We start from the raw sequence: 24472 nt of genomic DNA, 5'->3' as shown, positions 1-24472 counted from the left end.
CAGGAGGTCCCCGGTATCAAATCCCAGCTCAGCCACTGACTCATTGTATGACCCTGAGCAAGTCACTTAACCTCCTTGTGCTCCGTCTTTCGGGTGAGATGTAATTGTAAGTGACTCTGCAGCTGATGCATAGTTCACACACCCAAGTCGCTGTAAGTCGCCTTGGATAAAGGCGTCTGCTAAATAAACAAATAATAATAATAATAATCTTCAGTTCCTGCTTGTTTCGGGGGCTTTTTGCCTTCAGTCTTATCTTCCGCATACTCAATTGGATTCAGATCGGGTGATTGACTTGGCCAGTCAAGAATTTTCCACTTTTTTGGCCCTGAGAAACTCCTTGGTTGCTGGCAGTGTGTTTGGGGTCATTGTCCTGTTGCATGATGACGCGCCGTCCAATGACTTTGGAGGCATTTGGTTGCATCTGAGCAAACAAGATGTTTCTGTACACTTCAGAATTAATCCTGCTGCTGCCGTCAGCAGTCACATCATCAATAAAGACAAGTGAGCCAGTTCCAGTTGCAGCCATACATGCCCAAGCCATAACACTACCTCCACCATGTTTCACAGATGAGGTGCTATAGTTTGGATCATGGGCAGGTCCTTTTTTTCTCCACACTTTCCTCTTTCCATCACTCTGGTACAGGTTAATCTTCGTCTCATCTGTCCATAAGACTTTGTTCCAGAACTCTACAGGATCTTTTGGGTACTTTTTAGCAAACTGTAACCTGGCCATTCTGTGCTTGAGGCTTACTAGTGGTTTGCATCTTGTGGTGTACCCTCTGAAGTTCTGCTGGTGTATTGTTCTGCGTATGGTGGTCTTTGACACATCTATTCCTACCTCCTGGAGAGTGTTCCTGATCTGTTGGACTGTTGTTAGGGGGGTTTTCTTCACCATTGAAAGTATTCTTTGGTCATCCACTATAGAGGTCTTCCTTGGTCTACCAGGTCGCTTGCCATTGCTGAGCTCACCAGTGCTTTCTTTCTTCCTAATGATATACCAAACAGTTGATTTGGGCACGCCTAATGTTTTTATCTATGTCTCTGATTGATTTATTCTGATTTTTCTGCCTCATGATGGCCAGCTTTACTTGCATTGACCCTTCTTTGGTCCTCATGTTGTCAGACACCAGCAACAGACTCCAAAGGCAAATGCAAAGCCTAGAATGAAGACTAGACATTGACAGCTGTCTTGTGCATGCACTAACGATGCAAACAAAAACACCTGCCAAATAAGAAACAGCTGTGAAGCCAATTGTCCAAATACTTTTGGTACCCTAAAATGGGAGGGACTATGTACAAAACGTGCTGTAATTTCTAAACGGTTAATCCGATATGGATGAAAATACCCTCAAATTAAAGCTGGCAGTCTGCACTTTAACCCCATAGTCATTGTGTAATTTTAAATCCATATATAACACATCATATATGTATATGTATATATGTATATATTGTCACAAAACTGCACCACTCACGGTTCGTTGCTCCTTTATCAATACCGACCCAGGCACAGAAATTGATTTTTTTAAAGCGTGGTTGCGCTATTTTTAATGAACACACAAAAACAAAATACAAAATAAACAAAACAACCACATAGCTCTCTTTGAGCAATAACTAAACAAAACAGGAACCTAAACTAAAAGACAGGACAGCTAAGCTGTTTACCTGTAACAAAAATAAACAACACAACACACGCAAAGAAGGCTTCACACAACCTTTTTTTTCTTTGTTCTATGGCTGTACCCACACCAGCACAGCCGGGCTGACTGGCTACTGTATCACAAGTGTGACCCATTGCAGGCTCTGCTTGTGCTACAGTAGGAATAGCAGCAGTATGACCCATTGCAGGCTCTACTTGTGATACAGTAGGAATAGCAGCATTGTGACCCATTGCAGGCCCTACTTGTGCTACAGTAGGAATAGCAGCAGTATGACCCATTGCAGGCTCTACTTGTGATACAGTAGGAATAGCAGCAGTGTGACCCATTGCAGGCTCTACTTGTGATACAGCAGGAATAGCAGCAGTGTGACCCATTGCAGGCTCTACTTGTGATACAGTAGGAATAGCAGCAGTGTGACCCATTGCAGGCTCTACTTGTGATACAGTAGGAATAGCAGCAGTGTGACCCATTGCAGGCTCTACTTGTGATACAGTAGGAATAGCATTAGTGTGACCCATTGCAGGCTCTACTTGTGATACAGTAGGAATAGCAGCAGTGTGACCCATTGCAGGCGCTACTTGTGATACAGTAGGAATAGCAGCAGTGTGACCCATTGCAGGCTCTACTTGTGATACAGTAGGAATAGCAGCAGTGTGACCCATTTTAGGCTTTACTTGTGATACAGTAGGAATAGCAGCAGTATGACCCATTGCAGGCTCTATTTGTGATACAGTAGGGTTAGCAGCAGTATGACCCATTGCAGGCTCTACTTGTGATACAGTAGGAATAGCAGCAGTGTGACCCATTGCAGGCTCTACTTGTGATACAGTAGGAATAGCATTAGTGTGACCCATTGCAGGCTCTACTTGTGATACAGTAGGAATAGCAGCAGTGTGACCCATTGCAGGCTCTACTTGTGATACAGTAGGAATAGCAGCAGTGTGACCCATTGCAGGCTCTACTTGTGATACAGCAGGAATAGCAGCAGTGTGACCCATTGCAGGCTCTACTTGTGATACAGTAGGAATAGCAGCAGTGTGACCCATTGCAGGCTCTACTTGTGATACAGTAGGAATAGCAGCAGTGTGACCCATTGCAGGCTCTACTTGTGATACAGTAGGAATAGCATTAGTGTGACCCATTGCAGGCTCTACTTGTGATACAGTAGGAATAGCAGCAGTGTGACCCATTGCAGGCTCTACTTGTGATACAGTAGGAATAGCAGCAGTGTGACCCATTGCAGGCTCTACTTGTGATACAGTAGGAATAGCAGCAGTGTGACCCATTTTAGGCTTTACTTGTGATACAGTAGGAATAGCAGCAGTATGACCCATTGCAGGCTCTATTTGTGATACAGTAGGGTTAGCAGCAGTATGACCCATTGCAGGCTCTACTTGTGATACAGTAGGAATAGCAGCAGTGTGACCCATTGCAGGCTCTACTTGTGATACAGTAGGAATAGCATTAGTGTGACCCATTGCAGGCTCTACTTGTGATACAGTAGGAATAGCAGCAGTGTGACCCATTGCAGGCTCTACTTGTGATACAGTAGGAATAGCAGCAGTGTGACCCATTGCAGGCTCTACTTGTGATACAGTAGGAATAGCAGCAGTGTGACCCATTGCAGGCTCTACTTGTGCTACAGTAGGAATAGCAGCAGTGTGACCCATTGCAGGCTCTACTTGTGATACAGTAGGAATAGCAGCAGTGTGACCCATTGCAGGCTCTACTTGTGATACAGTAGGAATAGCAGCAGTGTGACCCATTGCAGGCTCTACTTGTGATACAGTAGGAATTGCAGCAGTGTGACCCATTGCAGGCTCTACTTGTGATACAGTAGGAATAGCAGCAGTGTGACCCATTGCAGGCTCTACTTGTGATACAGTAGGAATTGCAGCAGTGTGACCCATTGCAGGCTCTACTTGTGATACAGTAGGAATAGCAGCAGTGTGACCCATTGCAGGCTCTACTTGTGATACAGTAGGAATAGCAGCAGTGTGACCCATTGCAGGCTCTACTTGTGATACAGTAGGAATTGCAGCAGTGTGACCCATTGCAGGCTCTACTTGTGATACAGTAGGAATAGCAGCAGTATGACCCATTGCAGGCTCTACTTGTGATACAGTAGGAATTGCAGCAGTATGACCCATTGCAGGCTCTACTTGTGATACAGTAGGAATAGCAGCAGTGTGACCCATTGCAGGCTCTACTTGTGATACAGTAGGAATAGCATTAGTGTGACCCATTGCAGGCTCTACTTGTGATACAGTAGGAATAGCAGCAGTGTGACCCATTGCAGGCTCTACTTGTGATACAGTAGGAATAGCAGCAGTGTGACCCATTGCAGGCTCTACTTGTGATACAGTAGGAATAGCAGCAGTGTGACCCATTGCAGGCTCTACTTGTGCTACAGTAGGAATAGCAGCAGTGTGACCCATTGCAGGCTCTACTTGTGATACAGTAGGAATAGCAGCAGTGTGACCCATTGCAGGCTCTACTTGTGATACAGTAGGAATAGCAGCAGTGTGACCCATTGCAGGCTCTACTTGTGATACAGTAGGAATTGCAGCAGTGTGACCCATTGCAGGCTCTACTTGTGATACAGTAGGAATAGCAGCAGTGTGACCCATTGCAGGCTCTACTTGTGATACAGTAGGAATTGCAGCAGTGTGACCCATTGCAGGCTCTACTTGTGATACAGTAGGAATAGCAGCAGTGTGACCCATTGCAGGCTCTACTTGTGATACAGTAGGAATAGCAGCAGTGTGACCCATTGCAGGCTCTACTTGTGATACAGTAGGAATTGCAGCAGTGTGACCCATTGCAGGCTCTACTTGTGATACAGTAGGAATAGCAGCAGTGTGACCCATTGCAGGCTCTACTTGTGATACAGTAGGAATTGCAGCAGTGTGACCCATTGCAGGCTCTACTTGTGATACAGTAGGAATAGCAGCAGTGTGACCCATTGCAGGCTCTACTTGTGATACAGTAGGAATAGCAGCAGTGTGACCCATTGCAGGCTCTACTTGTGATACAGTAGGAATAGCAGCAGTGTGACCCATTGCAGGCTCTACTTGTGATACAGTAGGAATAGCAGCATTGTGACCCATTGCAGGCTCTACTTGTGATACAGTAGGTATAGCAGCAGTGTGACCCATTGCAGGCTCTACTTGTGATACAGTAGAAATAGCAGCAGTGTGACCCATTGCAGGCTCTACTTGTGTGTTTTGAGTGAAAGGCTTTAATGAGGAATCTCTCTCAATATGATTATGGCCTTGAAAATAGAAAGTGGTCTGTGTTTAAATTTCCAGTCGGGCAGCAATTATTCCAAGTTACTGTAGCAGGATTAGTCCTGTTAAACTGTTTTTTATTTGTTTTTTTTATGAATCAGGTCACATGTTTAAGATAAGTGGGAGGATTATTGTTCTTAAAGTCATCCAGATATTCTGTCTGGTCAGCAGTCAGCCAAAATAATATTCTCATTCAAAAGCTTTCCAGCAAGACCACACATAGCCTCTAGGTGGAGCACAGCATGGCTTTATGCTGGAGTCATTCTTTTTATTTAACTAAGTTATAGTGGACAGAAGAAAAGGTAAGTAAGTAAGAGACAGCGCCATCTAGTGATCGCACACTTTTGATCAGGTTTCCTTCTCTTGTTTTGTTAGTAACACACTGCTGTGCACTACTTGGTGCTGGTGTATATAATAATATAAAGACACTCTAATCTAGCCTATATTAAATATGTATATGACAGGCAGCTCCTGAACTCATAGTCAAAGCACCTTAACACAGACTTACCAAATAATACAAACACAAGATTTGAGTCATTTCAATAAGAACCCTGTGAATGATTGTAAAGGTGAGGGAACAAAGCAAGACAATGTCACATGATAATAATCCTTCATTAACTTGGACACACGCATGGGGTTTAGGAAACTGACAGATCTGTAGCTGTAGTTCAGCATTCATACTGATTCCAGTGTTCATAGTGAAGAGAAGAAAGCAGACTTGAGTTGTGAATTCAGTTCAATAATGGGTGTGATAAGTGTAACAGGAAGAAGGCTGGACAGACACTGCCAACCTACAATCACCAGGTAATGAAATTTTAATAAATACTTTTGATCATAGAAAACAGACCTTTTTCTACTTTGATCATAGAAAACTAATGTAAAGTTTTTATTTAGAACATAAGAACATAAGAAAGTTTACAAATGAGAGGAGGCCATTCGGCCCATCTTGCTCGTTTGGTTATTAGTAGCTTATTGATCCCAGAATCTCATCAAGCAGCTTCTTGAAGGATCCCAGGGTGTCAGCTTCAACAACATTACTGGGGAGTTGGTTCCAGACCCTCACAATTCTCTGTGTAAAAAAGTGTCTTTTTGTAACAAGGTGACCAGAACTGACCACAATATTCTAGGTGAGGTCTTACTAATGCATTGTAAAGTTTTAACATTACTTCCCTTGATTTGAAATCAACACTTCTCCCAATATATCCGAGCATCTTGTTGGCCTTTTTTATAGCTTCCCCACATTGTCTAGATGAAGACATTTCCGAGTCAACATAAACTCCTAGGTCTTTTTCATAGATTCCTTCTTCAATTTCAGTATCTCCCATATGATAATTAGAATGCACATTTTTATTGCCTGCGTGCAATACTTTACACTTTCCTCTATTAAATGTCATTTGCCATGTGTCTGCCCAGTTCTGAATGCTGTCTAGATCATTTTGAATGACCTTTGCTGCTGCAACAGTGTTTTCCACTCCTCTTATTTTTGTGTTGTCCGCAAATTTAACGCGTTTGCTTACTATACCAGAATCTAAATCACTTATGTAGATTAGGAATAGCAGAGGACCTAATACTGATCCCTGTGGTACACCACTGGTTACCTCGCTCCATTTTGAGGTTTCTCCTCTAATCGGTACTTTCTGTTTTCTACATGTTAACCACTCCCTAATCCATGTGCATGCATTTCCTTGAATCCCTACTGCGTTCAGTTTGAGAATTAATCTTTTATGTGGGACTTTGTCAAAAGCTTTCTGGAAATCTAAATAAACCATGTCGTATGCTTTGCAGTTATCCATTGTCGATGTTTTATGCTCTAAAAAATCAATCAGGTTAGTAGACACGATCTCTCTTTCCTAAAACCATGCTGACTGTCTCCCATGGTATTGTTACCATATAGGTAATTTTCCATTTTGGATCTTATTATAGTTTCCATAAGTTTCCATATAATAGAAGTCAGGCTTATTGGTCTGTAGTTACCTGGTTCGGTTTTGTCTCCCTTTTTGTGGATCGATATTACGTTTGCTATTTTCCAGTCTGTTGGTACAACAACTGTGTCAAGAGACTGTTGCATGACCTTGGTTAGTGGTTTGTAAATAACTTCTTTCATTTCTTTAAGTACTATTGAGTACAATTTCACCTCCTAGCAGGGCTAAAAGTGAACGAGTCATTACTAATGTAAATTTATTATTTCCCCTCCTAGCAGGGCTAAATGTGAACGAGCCATTACTAATGTAAAGTTTGTATTTCACCTCCTAGCAGGGCTAAATGTGAACGAGCCATTACTAATGTAAAGATTTTATTTAATCTCCCAGCAGAGCTAAATGTTTGTTTAACACCCCCTCCCCCAATTTTTTTTTTTTTTTTTTTTGTGGCCTGTGAAGCAAATATCACATTTCAATATATATTTCTTAAATAGAATGTGACACATGTTGCTAAAGCTGATAACATGCTGGTAAAGAAAGAAATAACACTAAATAAATCAAGCGCTCATGTGCTCGCTTCCTGTGCTTTAACACTTTCACAGGAAGTGTCAGTGAGCTGCTGTAGCTACAGTTCAGACCAGTTCAAAGGGCCTCAGCAGCATCAGCATACATTACTGTGAGAGGAATTTCTGTACCACTATTTTAAACTTAAAACAATATATATATTGAATGAATGAAATACAGGCCCGCTGGTTTCCAGGTTCCTATAATAGATTGTATGTGACAATCAGTTTAGTAATCTTCAAATCCTTGCACACATGTTTTTGTTCTTTAGCATGCTTCTCTGTCCTTTACCGTGCTGTGTCATGTCCTTGCACACATGTTTTTATTCTTTAGCATGCTTTCCCGTCCTTTACCATGCTGTATCATGCATGTGCATGCTTCCCTGTCCTTTACCGTGCTGTATCATGCATGTGCATGCTTCCCTGTCCTTTACTGTGCTGTATCATGCATGTGCATGCTTCCCTGTCCTTTACCGTGCTGTATCATGCATTTTCCATACATTTGATTCACCTGCATTGACTTGGTTTTCTACACTTTGCTTTCACTTCCCTGCTTTACCAATCATGTGGTTTTGTAACAGGGCTGAGAGGCGAGAGAGACACCTAGGGTCGAATGCAGCGTACCAAATTGAACCCACTTGATTTGTCTACCTAGAGGATTAAACAGGTTTCGTCCACTTGATGTGTCTCACTAGTGGATTAAACAGCTTTCACCCACTTGATGTGTCTCACTAGTGGATTAAAGAGGTTTCACCCACTTGATTGGACTAAAGTTAGTACACCTTCTAATCCCGACTGCAGCGCACCAGACGTGAATCGTCACAGGTAGATCCTCTGCTAAATCAGGCTGAACAAGATCCTGATTGCAGCGTAAAATCAGAGTCGTGAGGATCCTGTTCAAGTGGATTAACTCAGAACTGTGAAGGATAAGACTAGCTTAGTACACTTGCTCGTCCGAAGCATTCACTGATTTTGTTTTATTTATTTATTTATTTATTTATTTATTTATTTATTTATTTATTTATTTATTTTTGCAGTGAGCTGCATTTTCCCTCTAAAATAACAAGTACATCTGAAAACTGTACTCTGTACATTTCTTATTCCGTCACATTCAGGCAGTCAGATCTGTGAGAATAAAGTCTTGTGATTATATATATATATATAGGCCCTACATTTTAAATAGACGTTTTATTCATGTACGTTTGATACTGTTTTCAGTTTAACACAATACAATTTCAGTTAATATGATTTAACTATAAACAGCTAATGGTCCATTATCACTCAATTAAACTGTTCTGTATCTATGCAGCATGCAGTGTCGGCAGCTTAACTGCAAGCACAGTCTGATCCGCCAGTTTGAAATGTGCTCCATAAAGACGTGACATTTATACTTACTTCAATATGTTTGACTTAATGAAAAGGCATCTTTCTTTTTGTACAGGGATCCATTTACATATTTATCTGACAATGAGTTCCACATATCACATGAGTTTGTGCAGCTATACTTTTAGGATTGAGATCATTAAAAACAAACTATATGAACAGAACTTAGATATTTTATTCAACTTCTTGTAGTCAAAGAAACTACAAAATGATATCACAGAAGGCTACTGGAAGCCTAGAACACTATGTGACAGGGTGGCTGAGTCAGTGATGTCACGGCTGAAGCAGGAAATAAAAACACTGATACCAAATACTGCAGATTTCCAAACAAAAAGATGTGGCGCGCCATTTTTATTTACAAATAACAAAAATAAATAAGATTCAAACAAAAACACTGTGCTCACAGAGCGAAAATAAAACAAATCACGAGCACAAAATAATACAACACAGGTCAGGCTGGGCGTACACCCCCTCCTCCCCCTCCTCCTCCTCCTCCTCCTCCTCCTCCTCCTCCTCCCCCTCCTCCTCCTTCTTTCCCGCAGCAGGATCCTTCTCCCTGAACAGGGAGGCTGTGTGGTCCAGAGGTTAAAGAAAAGGGCTTGTAACCAGGAGGTCCCCGGTATCAAATCCCAGCTCAGCCACTGACTCATTGTATGACCCTGAGCAAGTCACTTAACCTCCTTGTGCTCCGTCTTTCGGGTGAGATGTAATTGTAAGTGACTCTGCAGCTGATGCATAGTTCACACACCCGAGTCGCTGTAAGTCGCCTTGGATAAAGGCGTCTGCTAAATAAACAAATAATAATAATAATAATCTTCAGTTCCTGCTTGTTTCGGGGGCTTTTTGCCTTCAGTCTTATCTTCAGCATACTCAATTGGATTCAGATCGGGTGATTGACTTGGCCAGTCAAGAATTTTCCACTTTTTTGGCCCTGAGAAACTCCTTGGTTGCTGGCAGTGTGTTTGGGGTCATTGTCCTGTTGCATGATGACGCGCCGTCCAATGACTTTGGAGGCATTTGGTTGCATCTGAGCAAACAAGATGTTTCTGTACACTTCAGAATTAATCCTGCTGCTGCCGTCAGCAGTCACATCATCAATAAAGACAAGTGAGCCAGTTCCAGTTGCAGCCATACATGCCCAAGCCATAACACTACCTCCACCATGTTTCACAGATGAGGTGCTATAGTTTGGATCATGGGCAGGTCCTTTTTTTCTCCACACTTTCCTCTTTCCATCACTCTGGTACAGGTTAATCTTCGTCTCATCTGTCCATAAGACTTTGTTCCAGAACTCTACAGGATCTTTTGGGTACTTTTTAGCAAACTGTAACCTGGCCATTCTGTGCTTGAGGCTTACTAGTGGTTTGCATCTTGTGGTATACCCTCTGAAGTTCTGCTGGTGTATTGTTCTGCGTATGGTGGTCTTTGACACATCTATTCCTACCTCCTGGAGAGTGTTCCTGATCTGTTATACTGTTGTTAGGGGGGTTTTCTTCACCATTGAAAGTATTCTTTGGTCATCCACTATAGCGGTCTTCCTTGGTCTACCAGGTCGCTTGCCATTGCTAAGCTCACCAGTGCTTTCTTTCTTCCTAATGATATACCAAACAGTTGATTTGGGCACGCCTAATGTTTTTATCTATGTCTCTGATGGATTTATTCTGATTTTTCTGCCTCATGATGGCCAGTTTTACTTGCATTGACCCTTCTTTGGTCCTCATGTTGTCAGACACCAGCAACAGACTCCAAAGGCAAATGCAAAGCCTAGAATGAAGACTAGACATTAACAGCTGTCTTTTGTATGCACTAACGATGCAAACAAAAACACCTGCCAAATAAGAAACAGCTGTGAAGCCAATTGTCCAAATACTTTTGGTACCCTAAAATGGGAGGGACTATGTACAAAACGTGCTGTAATTTCTAAACGGTTCATCCGATATGGATGAAAATACCCTCAAATTAAAGCTGGCAGTCTGCACTTTAACCCCATAGTCATTGTATAATTTTAAATCCATATATAACACATTATATATGTATATGTATATATGTATATATTGTCACAAAACTGCACCACTCACGGTTCGTTGCTCCTTTATCAATACCGACCCAGGCACACAAATGGATTTTTTTAAAGCGTGGTTGCGCTATTTTTAATGAACACACAAAAACAAAATACAAAATAAACAAAACAACCACCTAGCTCTCTTTGAGCAATAACTAAACAAAACAGGAACCTAAACTAAAAGACAGGACAGCTAAGCTGTTTACCTGTAACAAAAATAAACAACACAACACACGCAAAAAAGGCTTCACACTACCTTTTTTTTTCTTTGTTCTATGGTTGTACCCACACCAGCACAGCCGGGCTTCCACACACCTCAGCAGCCCTGAGCACACTGACTGCCTCTCTTAAATACCCTGCACCTGGTTCTAATTTTCAATTACCAACAGGTGCAGGGGATAATTAACAATCAAATGATTAAACAATTAAACAAATCAAACCCAAAATGTGTTTTACTGCAGGGAGGATTTAACCCCCTCCCTGCTGTCTTACCATATATATATATTGTAATGATTCCACCTCTCTCGGGTTCGTTGCCCCTTTAAAAACAGTGACCCAACACACAGAAATTGATTTTTCTTGCGCGGTTGCGCTATTTTAATAAACACCAAAACAAAAATACAAAACAAACACCTAGCTCTTTATGAGCACTAACTAAACAAACAGGAACCTAACTGAAAACAGGACAGCTAAGCTGTTTCCCTGTACAACAAAGCAAAATAAACCCAGTTTTCACACCTTTCACGGTTTCTCAGTATCTTCTTCTCTGTACTCCTCCACACCCTCGCAAGCGGGCTCTACCCACAGCAGCCTCGAGCAGACTGCCTGCTCTCCTTTTACACCCCACACCTGGGTCTAATTCCCCAATAACGCCCAGGTGCGGATGATCATTAATAAAACAATTAAACAATAAACCAAAAGTGCATTTTCACATGTTTCTTTTTCAGGGAGGTTTTAACCCCCTCCCTGCTGTCTCACTCAACCTGCTTCCTTACAATATATATATAATTTCATTTACCTGGCTTGCACACTATGCTTTTTCAATGAAATTAACACAAGACACCGCCTCAAAATATAGAATTTGAATTACGATCGAGTCTCCAAACCTGGAATCTTTCACTCTAACTGCTCCCAATCCAGATGGATAATCAGCAGCATGTTTAATAAAGCACCAGCAATAATACTTACCTATCAGTGCAGCGACTTCACAAGCCTGCATTCTGTCTGGAGACGCTTTCAGAAAGCTGAGCTCAGTGTAGAAACTTCACAGTTTTTTAAGCTGTAAACTTACAGGTTCCTCCCACTGTGCCTGTTTATTAAATGACCACAAACCTCTTTCTAATATGTCTTTTATTTTGTCATCTGATAGAACATTAGCCACGTGATCTCATTTTGAGGAATATTTACTTTTACACTTAGCATCTAACAACTTCTTCATTATATTTAAGAAGTTAAAACTATGATAACCAACTGGCTGCTGGAATACAGAAACACTTTACTCTAAACTGGAGAAAGCACTGTTCAAATGAGTGGATTGAAGAACTTCTCTACACAGAGAGTGCTGAGGGTATGGAATGGGTTTCCTTGCCATGTTGAGTGGATTGAAACACTTCTCCACACAGAGAGTGCTGAGGGTATGGAATGGGTTTCCTTGTCATGTTGAGTGGATTGAAACACTTCTCTACACAGAAAGTGCTGAGGGTATGGAATGGGTTTCCTTGCCATGTTGAGTGGATTGAAACACTTCTCCACACAGAGAGTGCTGAGGGTATGGAATGGGTTTCCTTGTCATGTTGAGTGGATTGAAACACTTCTCTACACAGAGAGTGCTGAGGGTATGGAATGGGTTTCCTTGTCATGTTGAGTGGATTGAAACACTTCTCTACACAGAAAGTGCTGAGGGTATGGAATGGGTTTCCTTGTCATGTTGAGTGCATTCCAAAGCAAAGACTCAACCATGAGCACCAAGGTGCTTTCAAAAGAACTCCGGGACAAAGTTGTTGAAAGGCACAGATCAGGGGATGGGTATAAAAAAATATCAAAGGCCTGAATATCCCTTGGAGCACGGTCAAGATGATTATTAAGAAGTGGAAGGTGTATGGCACCACCAAGACCCTGGCTAGATCAGGCCGTCCCTCCAAACTGGATGACCGAGCAAGAAGGAGACTGATCAGAGAGGCTACCAAGAGGCCAATGGCAACTTTGCAAGAGCTACAGACTTTTATGGCCAAGACTGGTCAAAGTGTGCATGTGACAACAATATCCTAAGCACTCCACAAATCTGGCCTGTATTTTACTCAAGAAAGACCACCTTGAATCCTGTTTGAAGTATGAAAAAACACTCGGGAGATTTGTAGCCATGTGGCAAAAAGTTTTGTGGTCTGACAAAACTAAAATGAAACTAAATTCAAAGCGTTATGTTCGGCACAAACCCAACACAGCGCATCACCCAAAGAACACCATCCCTACTGTGAAGCATGGTGGTGGCAGCATCATGTTATGGGGATGTTTCTCATCGGCAGGGACTGGGGCACTTGTCAGGATAGAAGGGAAAATGAATGGAACAAAGTACAGTGAAGTCCTTGAGGAAAACCTGCTGCAAGAAAGCTGAAACTGGGACGGAAGTTCACCTTTCAGCATGACAACGACCCAAAGCACAAAGCCAAATCTACACTGGAGTGGCTAATGAACAAAAAGGAAAATGTCCTTGAGTGGCCCAGTCAGAGCCCCGACCTAAATCCAGTCGAAAATTTGTGGCATTACTTGAAGATTGCTGTCCATCAGCATTCCCCAAGGAACTTGACAGAGCTTGAACAGTTTTGTAAAGAAGAATGGTCAAATATTGCCAAATCTAGGTGTGCAAAGTTGGTAGAGACCAATCCCAACAGACTTGCTGCCAAAGGTGCTTCCACCAAGTATTAACTCAGGGGGTTGGAGACTTATCCATTTATGATCTTCCAGTTTTGTATTTGTAATATATCATCTTTTTCTCAATAAAAAAACTTTTTTTCCCCTTAACAGTGTGGAGTATGGTGTGTAGATAAGTGGAAAAAATCCTCATTTAAATGCATGAAACTCTGAGGCACTGACACAACAAAATGTGAAAAAGTTCAAGGGGGTGTAGACTTTCTATAGGATATTACGCGCCTCGGATGTAACGCCTCTACAGCATGTCCCCCAATTCCCTATACTAGTGATTCATGCAGTATTTCTACAGCAAAAAGAGTGCTGGTGTTGTTCAAAGTGTAAACAGCTTCTCAGTCTAACTTCCGTTTCTGTCTCTCTCTTTTGATACAGTATCTGAACTGAAGAAAAGCTGCGCTGGCACTTTATAACACAGACATCTTATTCAGCATTTGTTTTATAACTAAAAAAATATGAGGCCTATTACGTGGTTATCTTTCCTAACGTATTTAGTTTTTTGCTGCAAGAGGAGCTGTGGCTTTCTCCGGGAGACGAGACGCGTCAGCCCCGCTCTGGCAACCGAACCCGGGGCAAGCCCATTCCCTCGTCCCCTCTCCTTCTCACACTTGGTTTGCCTTACCTTTTTATTACCATTTTATTACCTTTTTATTACCTTTTTATTTTTTTGTAAAAAATATAGCATGGATTACATGGTGCTTTATGCATGGTTAATTCACGGAAAGTTAAATTTTTGCTTCACTACATTAGCTTGATACTTGCGTGTACTTCCCGTTGGTATAGTTCAGTTTCAGGTAAAGCAGGATGTCTTGAGGGAACCAGAGACGTGGTACACCAACTCCACAGCTCTGCAGCCATTCTGAAGGGACAACTTTGACTTGGATCTTCAGAACAAATGGAGGCCAGAGAGCGTTTCTGATTGGCTAGTCATATCAGAGCTGAGACACTGTTTGAAGTGGAGGTGCCAATCACTGTCTCCTGTGTCGGGCAGACGTTGAGTAGATTATAGAGATGAGCGATTATCACTTTTACAAGTCGATTCGATATTTGAAAATAATCCCAATTATGATTATTCTAATAACATAATTTTAGGGGGAAAAAAGACACAAAAAGGTTCCTGATTAAATGTTTATTTTTTTATTTCTAATTAAAAACTACAATAAAACTTCAATAACTGTTTTCAACAGCACTTTCAAACCTACAAAACATACAGTATGCATTATATTGAAGTCCTTACTAAAGCAGCATAACCAATATATAAACCATACCACTTCACAGAAACCATTTTTAAATAAAAAAAGAAAAGCACACACAATCTGACAATGCACTCTCATGCTCTCAACTGCCTGAAATCTTCTCTTAAGCGCTTTTGAATCCATAACTCTCTAGGGCTGATAATGCTGCATAACAGATAATATTAATAATAGTAATAATAATAATAATAAAAATAATAATAATAATAATAATGATACATGGCTGGAAGTTTATTAACTTGTTAAATATAACTTAATACAAGAAAAAATGGCAACCTATATATATATATATATATATATATATATATATATATATAATATATTCACCCCCCTTGGACTTTTCCACATTTTGTAATGTTACAACCTGGAATTGAAATGGATTTAATTGATTTACACAACATACTTAACACTTTGAAGGTGCAAAGTATTTTTTTTATTGTGACACATCAGTTAATTAAACAAAAAAAGACATTTGTTGGTTGCTGAGTTTTGGTGGACGGCCTTCTCTAGGCAGAGTCACGGTTGTGCCATATTCTTTCCATTTTTTAATAATGGATTTAACAGTGCTCCGGGGGATGTTCAAAGTTTGGGATATTTTTTTATAACCCAACCCTGATTGGTGCTTCTCCAGAACTTTATCCCGGACTTGTTTTGATAGCTCCTTGGTCTTCATGATGCTGTTTGTTTAGATATGCTCTCTAACAAACTCTGGGGCCTTCCAGAAACAGGTGTATTTAATCTGAGATCATGTGACACTTTAATTGCACACAGGTGGACTCCATTCAACTAATGATGTGACTTCTGAAGGCAATTGGTTGCACCAGAGCTTATTTAAGAGTGTCACAGCAAAGGAGGTGAATACTTATGCAATCAAGACTTTTCAGTTTTTTATTTGTAAATCATTTTGAAAAATATGTAGATTTTTTTCCCCACTTTGACATTATGGACTATTTTGTGTAGATCAGTGACAAAAAATCCCAATTAAATCCATTTTAATTCCAGGTTGTAACACTACAAAATGTGGAAGATTTCATGGGGGGTCAATACTTATGCAAGGCACTGTGTGTGTATGTGTATATGTATATGTATATATATATATATATATATATATATATATATATATATATATATATATATATTAGCTCAAAGAGCCAGCTGCCCAACGTTTCGATATGTTGTACATATCTTTCTCAAGGGAGCCTGTGTTTGAATCAAAACATTGGAGGTATTTATAGGTGTTTGACGGCATGACAACTACTTGTTATTGTTTATATTCAAATCCATGATTTATTCTTACATGATGTAATGGTGTTCTATATATTGTGACATCATTTTTCTTCTATCTTTGAATCTATATTAATTCTATTTAACATTACTTTATATAAACTTATATTTATATTATCATGCAATGCTGGATTAGTCTTGATTTGGCCTCCCCAGCGCATCAGTATGCACAACTTTTGAATGAATTTTGTTTATTTATTTATTTATTTAAATGTTATATATTTATTGAAATTAATTAGTTCATTCTTTTCTGTTGAGTCCCGCTGGCATAATCGTGTTCAGTCTATTTATCCATTTACTTTCTTTTATTCTTCTATATGTCGCATTGTCTAATTTTAGCTGTTGTAATACTACAAACTTTATATCATTTATGTCATGTCCTTGACTGGTGAAGTGCTGTACTATTGGTTCATTCATTTTTTTATTACTAATTAATGAAAGGTGGTTCTGAATTCTTTTATATAAAGTAGTTCTAGTCTCTCCAACATATTTTATTTCATCACATTTTTCACAGGCTATTCCATAAACAACATTGCTATTTTTACAGTTGGTATTAGTTTTTAGTGGATATGTGGTGTTCTTATGTTTAATTATATTTTTACTTTTGTCTATGTATTTACACACTTTACATCTACTAGTGCATATGTTCGTAGAACCTATTTTGTCAATTATTCTTTTATGTTTACTGTGAACTAAAATATCACCTAAATTAGCTTCTCTTCTGAATGCTACAACTGGGGCCTTAAGAAATACTTTTTTCAATTTTTCTGAATTATGTAGAATCCGCAAGTGTTTCCAAATTATCTTAGAAATATTGGGCAACAGTTTAGAGTAAGTCATTATTAATGGGACTCTTTTGACCTTTTTATCTCTATTTTTATAATCTAGTAGATCATCTCTTTTTAGTTTATCCACTTTTCTTAACTCCGTCTCTATAATTCTTTCTTTGTATCCTCTTTTTTTTTATTTGTTTTTAATACATTTCTTTGTTTTACATAGTCACTTTCTTTTGTGCATATTCTGGGGCAGCAGTGTGGAGTAGTGGTTAGGGCTCTGGACTCTTGACCGGAGGGTCATGGGTTCAATCCCCGGTGGGGACACTGCTGCTGTACCCTTGAGCAAGGTACTGTACCTATATTGCTCCAGTATAAACCCAACTGTATAAATGGGTACTTGTATGTAAAAATAATGTGATATCTTGTAGCAATTGTTAGTTGCCCTGGATAAGGGCGTCAGCTAAGAAATTAATAATAATATTCCTAGACCCTTTGGGATTGCCCTTTTAGTGTGTATCGGATGTGTAGAGGACATGTGTAAATACTGGTGCATGTCAGTAGGTTTACAGAAGAGGTCTGTCTCAATTAAACCTTCTTCAAGTTTTACTATGGTATCTAAAAATTCTATTTCTTTCCTTGTCCATCGAAAGTCCACTTTAATATTACTGTGTATTTCATTTGCCATTTTATGAAACTGGAAAAGAGATTCTTCTCCATGTGTCCAAACCCCAAAAATATCATCTACAAACCAAATGTATTCTAAAGGTTCTCGTTCCGATTTTCTAAGTAATTGTTCTTCCCATTTCCCCATGTTTGTTCTCACAAAATGCATTCCTAATTTAGATCCTATTGCGGTACCATCATTTTGTTTGTAATTCTTATCAACAAATGTAAAATAACTCTTTTCTAAAACTACGTTGATCATGTTCAGCACCTCTGCTGTTGGTATTGATTTATCTAGTCTATTATCTAGTGCTTTTTGACAAGCTTCTAAAGGTTCTTTACGAGGGACACTTGGGTACAAGGATTTTACATCCATGCAAAATAAAATTCTCTGGAAGGTTGAGTTTTAGTGATTCAAGTCTTTTTAAAAATTGTGTTGTATCTTTAACAAAGCTTGGTAATTTCTCAACGTGTGAAATTCTCAAAGAGAATTTTCTGCTATTTCAGCTATTATGTGTGTTGGATTATCAATTGTACTGACTATCATTCGCATAGGGTGATTTTCTTTGTGCATTTTAGGATTTCCTCTTGCTAGGCCTGTTCTTGCATTATGTGGCTGCATGTATTTTTTTAATTCTTTTGATATAATTCCTTTATTGTATAGTCTCTCCTCAATTTCCTTAACCTCTTTGTGGCAATGTGCCCCGCCCATGTGTGCATTTGTGTGTTATATGTTGTATGTTGTGTGTTGTGTGTAAATGTTGGTGTATTGTAGTTGGTACACGGGATATAAATGGGTGTGTGCAGCACGAGTATTTAGATTGTATAATTGTATTTAGGCACGGGATTGCACATCACTTCACGCAATTAATTCACGTGCTGGGATTCAAGTGAATAATTAATTAGTAATTGAATCCCAGCACAACAGTATATATAGATGCACATTTCATTGACTCGGGGTAGAGTGTACAGGGTGGAAGTACGGGTTTGGAGACGGAGGTAAAGTAAAATAATAATAATAATCACAACATCATCATAACTCACCGTGTCTGTCAGTTTAATCCGTTTTGTTTGTCTATTTATTCTGGCTTAAAGTGCCGTGTCCTGTTTTGTGTTCAACCCTTTTATTTTCTGTTCTGTGTAATATTTAAATGCTGAGCGAAAGCATTCGCTCAGCTTCACCAAACTCCACATCTCTCTCTGTTTATTTTCCTGTTTCTAGTCTGACGCCACCCACTCCGGCTGTCTTTGTGACACTCTTTTACTGATTTATTGATCATATTGCTTTTAACTTCTTCATATGTATCTGTATTATTTAATTCACATTCTACAGATTTTGGGAGCTTTACAGGAGGGGCGGGTCTCGAGGTTCCCTTGACGACAGATCCCAGAGTCAGAGCAGCTTCAGTGATTGCGTGACGTAAACTGCAGGGATGCGTTCAATAGCCAGAGCGCTCCAGAATGTTCCGTAACATTTTCTATTGAACGTCCTGTTACAAAAAAGTGCTCTGTAACATCATCTAACACTCTCAGGAGCTGACTCTGTGGGAGTGTCAAAATGGCGGTGGTGAACTAGCAGTGTGCAAAGTGTGGTCACATTTCACCCAAATATCTGTGTTAACTACATTATTTCATACGTTTCCACACGTACAAGAAGTATACAGTCTTATGTTTTGTAATGGCTACACACATTTATAAATAAGAACATAAGAACAAAAGAATGTTTACAAACGAGAGGAGGCCATTCAGCCCATCTTGCTCGTTTGGTTGTTAGTAGCTTATTGAGCCCAGAATCTCATCAAGCAGCTTCTTGAAGGATCCCAGGGTGTCAGCTTCAACAACATTACTGGGGAGTTGGTTCCAGACCCTCACAATTCTCTGTGTAAAAAAGTGCCTCCTATTTTCTGTTCTGAATGCCCCTTTATCTAATCTCCATTTGTGACCCCTGGTCCTTGTTTCTTTTTTCAGGTCAAAGAAGTCCCCTGGGATGACATTGTCTGTACCTTTTAGGATTTTGAATGTTTCAATCAGATCACCGCGTAGTCTTCTTTGTTCAAGACTGAATAGATTTAATTCTTTGAGCCTGTCTGCATACAACATGCCTTTTAAACCCAGGATAATTCTGGTTGCTCTTCTTTGCACTCTTTCTAGAGCAGCAATGTCCTTTTTGTAACGAGGTGACCAGAAGTGATCACAATACTCTAGGTGAGGTTTTACTAATGCATTGTAAAGTTTTAACATTACTTCCCTTGATTTAAATTCAACACTTCTCACAATATATCGAGCATCTTGTTGGCCTTTTTTAGAGCTTCCCCACATTGTCTAGATGAAGACATTTCTGAGTCAACATAAACTCCTAGGTCTTTTTCATAGTTCCCTTCTTCAATTTCACTATCTCCATATGATATTTATAATGCACATTTTTATTACCTGTGTGCAATACTTTACACTTTCCTCTATTAAATGTCATTTGCCATGTGTCTGCCCAGTTCTGAATGCTGTCTAGATCATTTTCAATGACCTTTGCTGCTGCAACAGTGTTTGCCACTCCTCCTATTTTTGTGCCATCTGCAAATTTAACGAGTTTGCTTACTATACCAGAATCTAAATCACTTATGTAGATTAGGAATAGCAGAGGACCTAATACTGATCCCTGTGGTACACCACTGGTTATCTCGCTCCATTTTGAGGTTTCTCCGCTAATCAGTACTTTCTGTTTTCTACATGTTAACCACTCCCTAATCCATGTGCATGCATTTCCTTGAATCCCTACTGTGTTCAGTTTGAGAATTAATCTTTTATGCGGGACTTTGTCAAAAGCTTTCTGGAAATCTAAATAATGCATGTCGTATGCTTTGCAGTTATCCATTGTCAATGTTGCATCCTCAAAAAAGTCAAGCAAATGTTATTGTAAATAAATATAAACGTATGGTCAGGTATTGTAGTATTTTTTATGACCTTACTAAAGATAGAAATGTTAATCGTTATTATTCTCATAGTTTTGCTACCCCTGCACTTCCATCTCGTAGCGCCACAAAAAAAGAGATCTGCTTATTGAACGCAGGAATCCAAAGTGGCTGAGATGCAGAGGTAACTTTTATGATGCGTGACCATAAAGACGTGAAGTTTTATAGTATAATAATCGATGAAAACATGTACTTGTGATAACACAAACATGTACTTGACTGCAGACAAGACGTAGTTTTTTTAAATTGTAGGATTGATGAAAACACAGAGTTTGTTTTGGTTCAGAGCCAGCTCCCAGCCTCTCAGCTGTTGTTTGTTTGTGTTTACAGAGACCAGCAACATCACTGAGAGATACACCCTGATTGAAGAACTGAAAACCTGTACTGAAGCTCAGCAGTACTGTAGAGAACAACACACCGACCTCGTCAGTATAAAGAACGCCAGTGAAAATGAAGAAATAGTGAAGAAAGCGCAGGGCAAGCCCTTCTGGATAGGCCTGTTCAATGAGCCCTGGAAGTGGTCACACCAGGGGGATAACTACACATTTCACAACTGGAACCATGGGGAACCAAACAATAGGAGAGGGGATGAGAACTGTGTGTTCTTGAGTAAGACTGGTGAATGGTTTGACTATAGCTGCAACTATCAGAAGTCCTTCTTCTGCTGTGAGGGTGAGGACCCTGTTCAGACTGTGTTCTCATTTAATTCAGTGTAAACCTTCAGGTTCAAAGAGGGAAGCCTGATTAGATCTCTTCAATAAATCCTAGTGGTGACAAATCTAGCAGTTTCCACTTTGAGAATCAATCACAGGCTCCCTGCTCAGGCTGATGGGATGGTCAATGTCCTTCCAGAGGTAATGGGGTGATGTGGATTGCAGCTATCAGTACCCCTTGTTCTGCTGTGACTGAAGGCTCCCTGTTCAGTCTGTGCTCTTGTTCAGCTCAGTGTTTGTACCCCAGTCTGTGAGCAGGGACTCAGAGGCTCAGTCCATCTGAGCCTACAGTAGCTGTCTGACCTCCAGAGCAGGGCAGGGTGTAGCCTAGAGATCTGAAGTACCAGAAACCTGCCTCGTCATTAAGAGTGTGAGAGGGAGCAGCTCCCCCTCATTGTTATACCCAGGAGAGACGTGTGCTGTGATATACATTCTTACTGTCTATTTATTATATTTATTTGAAAACAATAAACCATGTCATTGTCAGCATTGCCCTGGTGGAGACAGCAGCATAGACACAGTTTCATTGAAATGCATTTGAACAATACACTTGAAACAGGAAACACTAAATCTTGTTGTTGTGTGATTTCTTTACAGATTCAGACCCCACAAGCCCCCCTTCCACTCCGGTCTCTCAAGGTATGCATTGTAATCACTTCAGTGGATTCAGAACCACTGCAGCAATATGGCTTTGTTATAAACTTTCTTTTTTCTCTCTTTCTTGTTACAGAAGCAGAATCCTCGAGGACCCCTTCCACTCCGCTCTCTCAAGGTAAGTACAGTTTTGTTTTATTTCCCTTTTAAAGTGGTCTTGTCCCACCAGCTGAGGTATTAGTTAGGCAATGAAATCTACTGTGTCTCGCCCCTCGGAGCCCTCCGGAAGACTGACAAGGCGAATGTTTGATCTTCTTCTTCTGTTCTCCTATTTTGTCTTTAAGAGACGATATTTCTTTCTCCAGACGTGTAATTCAGCCTGCAGCGTCTTGTAGGTTGTCTTCGTTGGAGCTTACTCTGTTTTCAACCTCCGCTACCTGTTCTGCCAGAGTTGAAAGCGAGCCTTGTATGTGTGTCAGTTTAATTTGTATGTCTGCTGTTTTGGTGTCAATATGTTGGAATAAATCTGATTTCGATTGTTTAATTACTTTCCACAGCGCTTCTAGAGTTATCCGATCCTGCTCTTCCATGGTAGTTTTCAGCGGGGATGATGCGGCCTGTACATGCGCTGGAGAACGAGATTTATTTTTTGCTGTGGATCTTTTATTTCTTCGCAAATTGCAGTGTGCCATGAAACTTTAGGCTACTCATGTTATATTACACCATTTAAACAGTTGGTGTCGAGTATAATTGTAGAATTAATTCAGACAAGGATCCCCAACAACAGAGCTCACAGAAACACGTCCTTCATGGTCGGCTGCATCACGTGACCCCCACCCCCTCCGCTTTGCAATATTTATAGTTAAGAATAAACACGCTGATTAACATTTAAACGTGAAATGGGGTTTCCATGTCAAACTGGGTGTGGAATTTCCCATGTGTTTCTTCATTCACACGAGTAAATGAGATTTACCCTATCCCTCTCTTTGGTCGTTTTTTTCAACCACAAACCTGATTTACACGAGGAATTCTCCCAAACGAGCCCGCGCATCGCCATTTCACGTGTAAATTGACCCGCACTGAAACCCCATGACTGTCACTGCTTTGGAAACCAGTGACAAGTGATCAGAAAGCAGACTTAACTCTCGCCTGGCATTCTGTGTTAGAAAGTGGTTACAAATTAAAAACTCAAAGCAAGATCAGTGACTTTCTTAAACCAGCTTCCTCCGCCCCTGAACAATGGATATAATATACTGGTAGGTGTGTGTGGCAAAGTGCCCCCCCCGTGTATGTTATATGTTACGTGTTGTGTGTAAATGTTGCGGTATAGGCATTGGTACACGGGATATAAGCGGGTCTGTGTTTCACGTGTGTGTAAATTGTATATTTGTATTTAGGCACGGGGATGGCACATCACATCACGTGCAAGTAAAATGTAATAATATGTCAGCACGGGGTTGCACAGAATTAATTCACGTGCTGGGATTCAAGTGAATAATTAATTAGAAATTGAATCCCAGCACAACAGTATATATAGATGCACGTTTCTTTCACTCGGGGTTGGGTGTTCGGTGAGTGGAGAACGGGATTGGAGACAGAGGTAGTAATTGTTAAAATAATAGTAGTGAAATCTGCTCACCGTGTTTTGTCTGTGTAGTCCGTTTTGTTTGTCTTTTTTTGTTTTGGCGTATAGTGCCGTGTCCTGTGTTTTTGTTACAACCCGTTTATTTTCTGTCTGTTTATTCATTAAATGCTGAGCGAAAGCATGTGGAAGAACCGCCTGGCCGCAGTGGCCGAGAAGAGGGCCAAAACCTGCACCCCAGCTTGTCCTGACTCCCTGCCTCGCTTCGCCCAAGGATGCCTGCCTCGCTTCGCCCAAGGATGCCTGCCTGGCATCTGCTGGGGTTGCCAGCCGCTCCGCATCGCCTGGGGTTGCCAGCCGCTCCGCATCACCTGGGGTCACTGGAACTGCTTCGCCAGGGGTCACTGGAACTGCTTCGCCAGGGGTTGCAGTCAGCTCTGCTTGGCCGCAGGGGTCAGTGTGGCCGGAGCCCCACCAGAGGGAGCTGCCGGCTATGAAAAAGGGGGGAGAGGTCAGGAGTCCACCTTCCCCCGCAGCAGTTTCGCTGCAGGAGTTCTGGGGGCTGGAGTCCCCCCAGAGGGAGCTTCCGGCTATAAAGGGGGGAGAGGTCAGGAGACCACCTTCCCCCACAGCAGTTTCGCTGCCGCAGATCTTGGGGGAGGTCTGTAGACCACCAACCCCAGCAGCTTTTCCGCTGCTGGACTTGTCCCGTCTGAAGGAGTCAGTCTGGGAGCTGTCAGCACGTCTGCTAATAGCCGCAACATTGGCAGCATTTCCGCGGCCAGTGGTACAGCGGGAGGAGAGATTTGCCCCACTGTCAGCACGTCTGCTGACAGCATGGCCA

Source organism: Acipenser ruthenus, chromosome 42 (genome assembly GCF_902713425.1).
Source record: "Acipenser ruthenus chromosome 42, fAciRut3.2 maternal haplotype, whole genome shotgun sequence".
Taxonomy (NCBI): Eukaryota; Metazoa; Chordata; class Actinopteri; order Acipenseriformes; family Acipenseridae; genus Acipenser; species Acipenser ruthenus.
The sequence above is the reverse complement of the archived record's forward strand: the minus strand, read 5'-3'. Positions refer to the sequence as shown.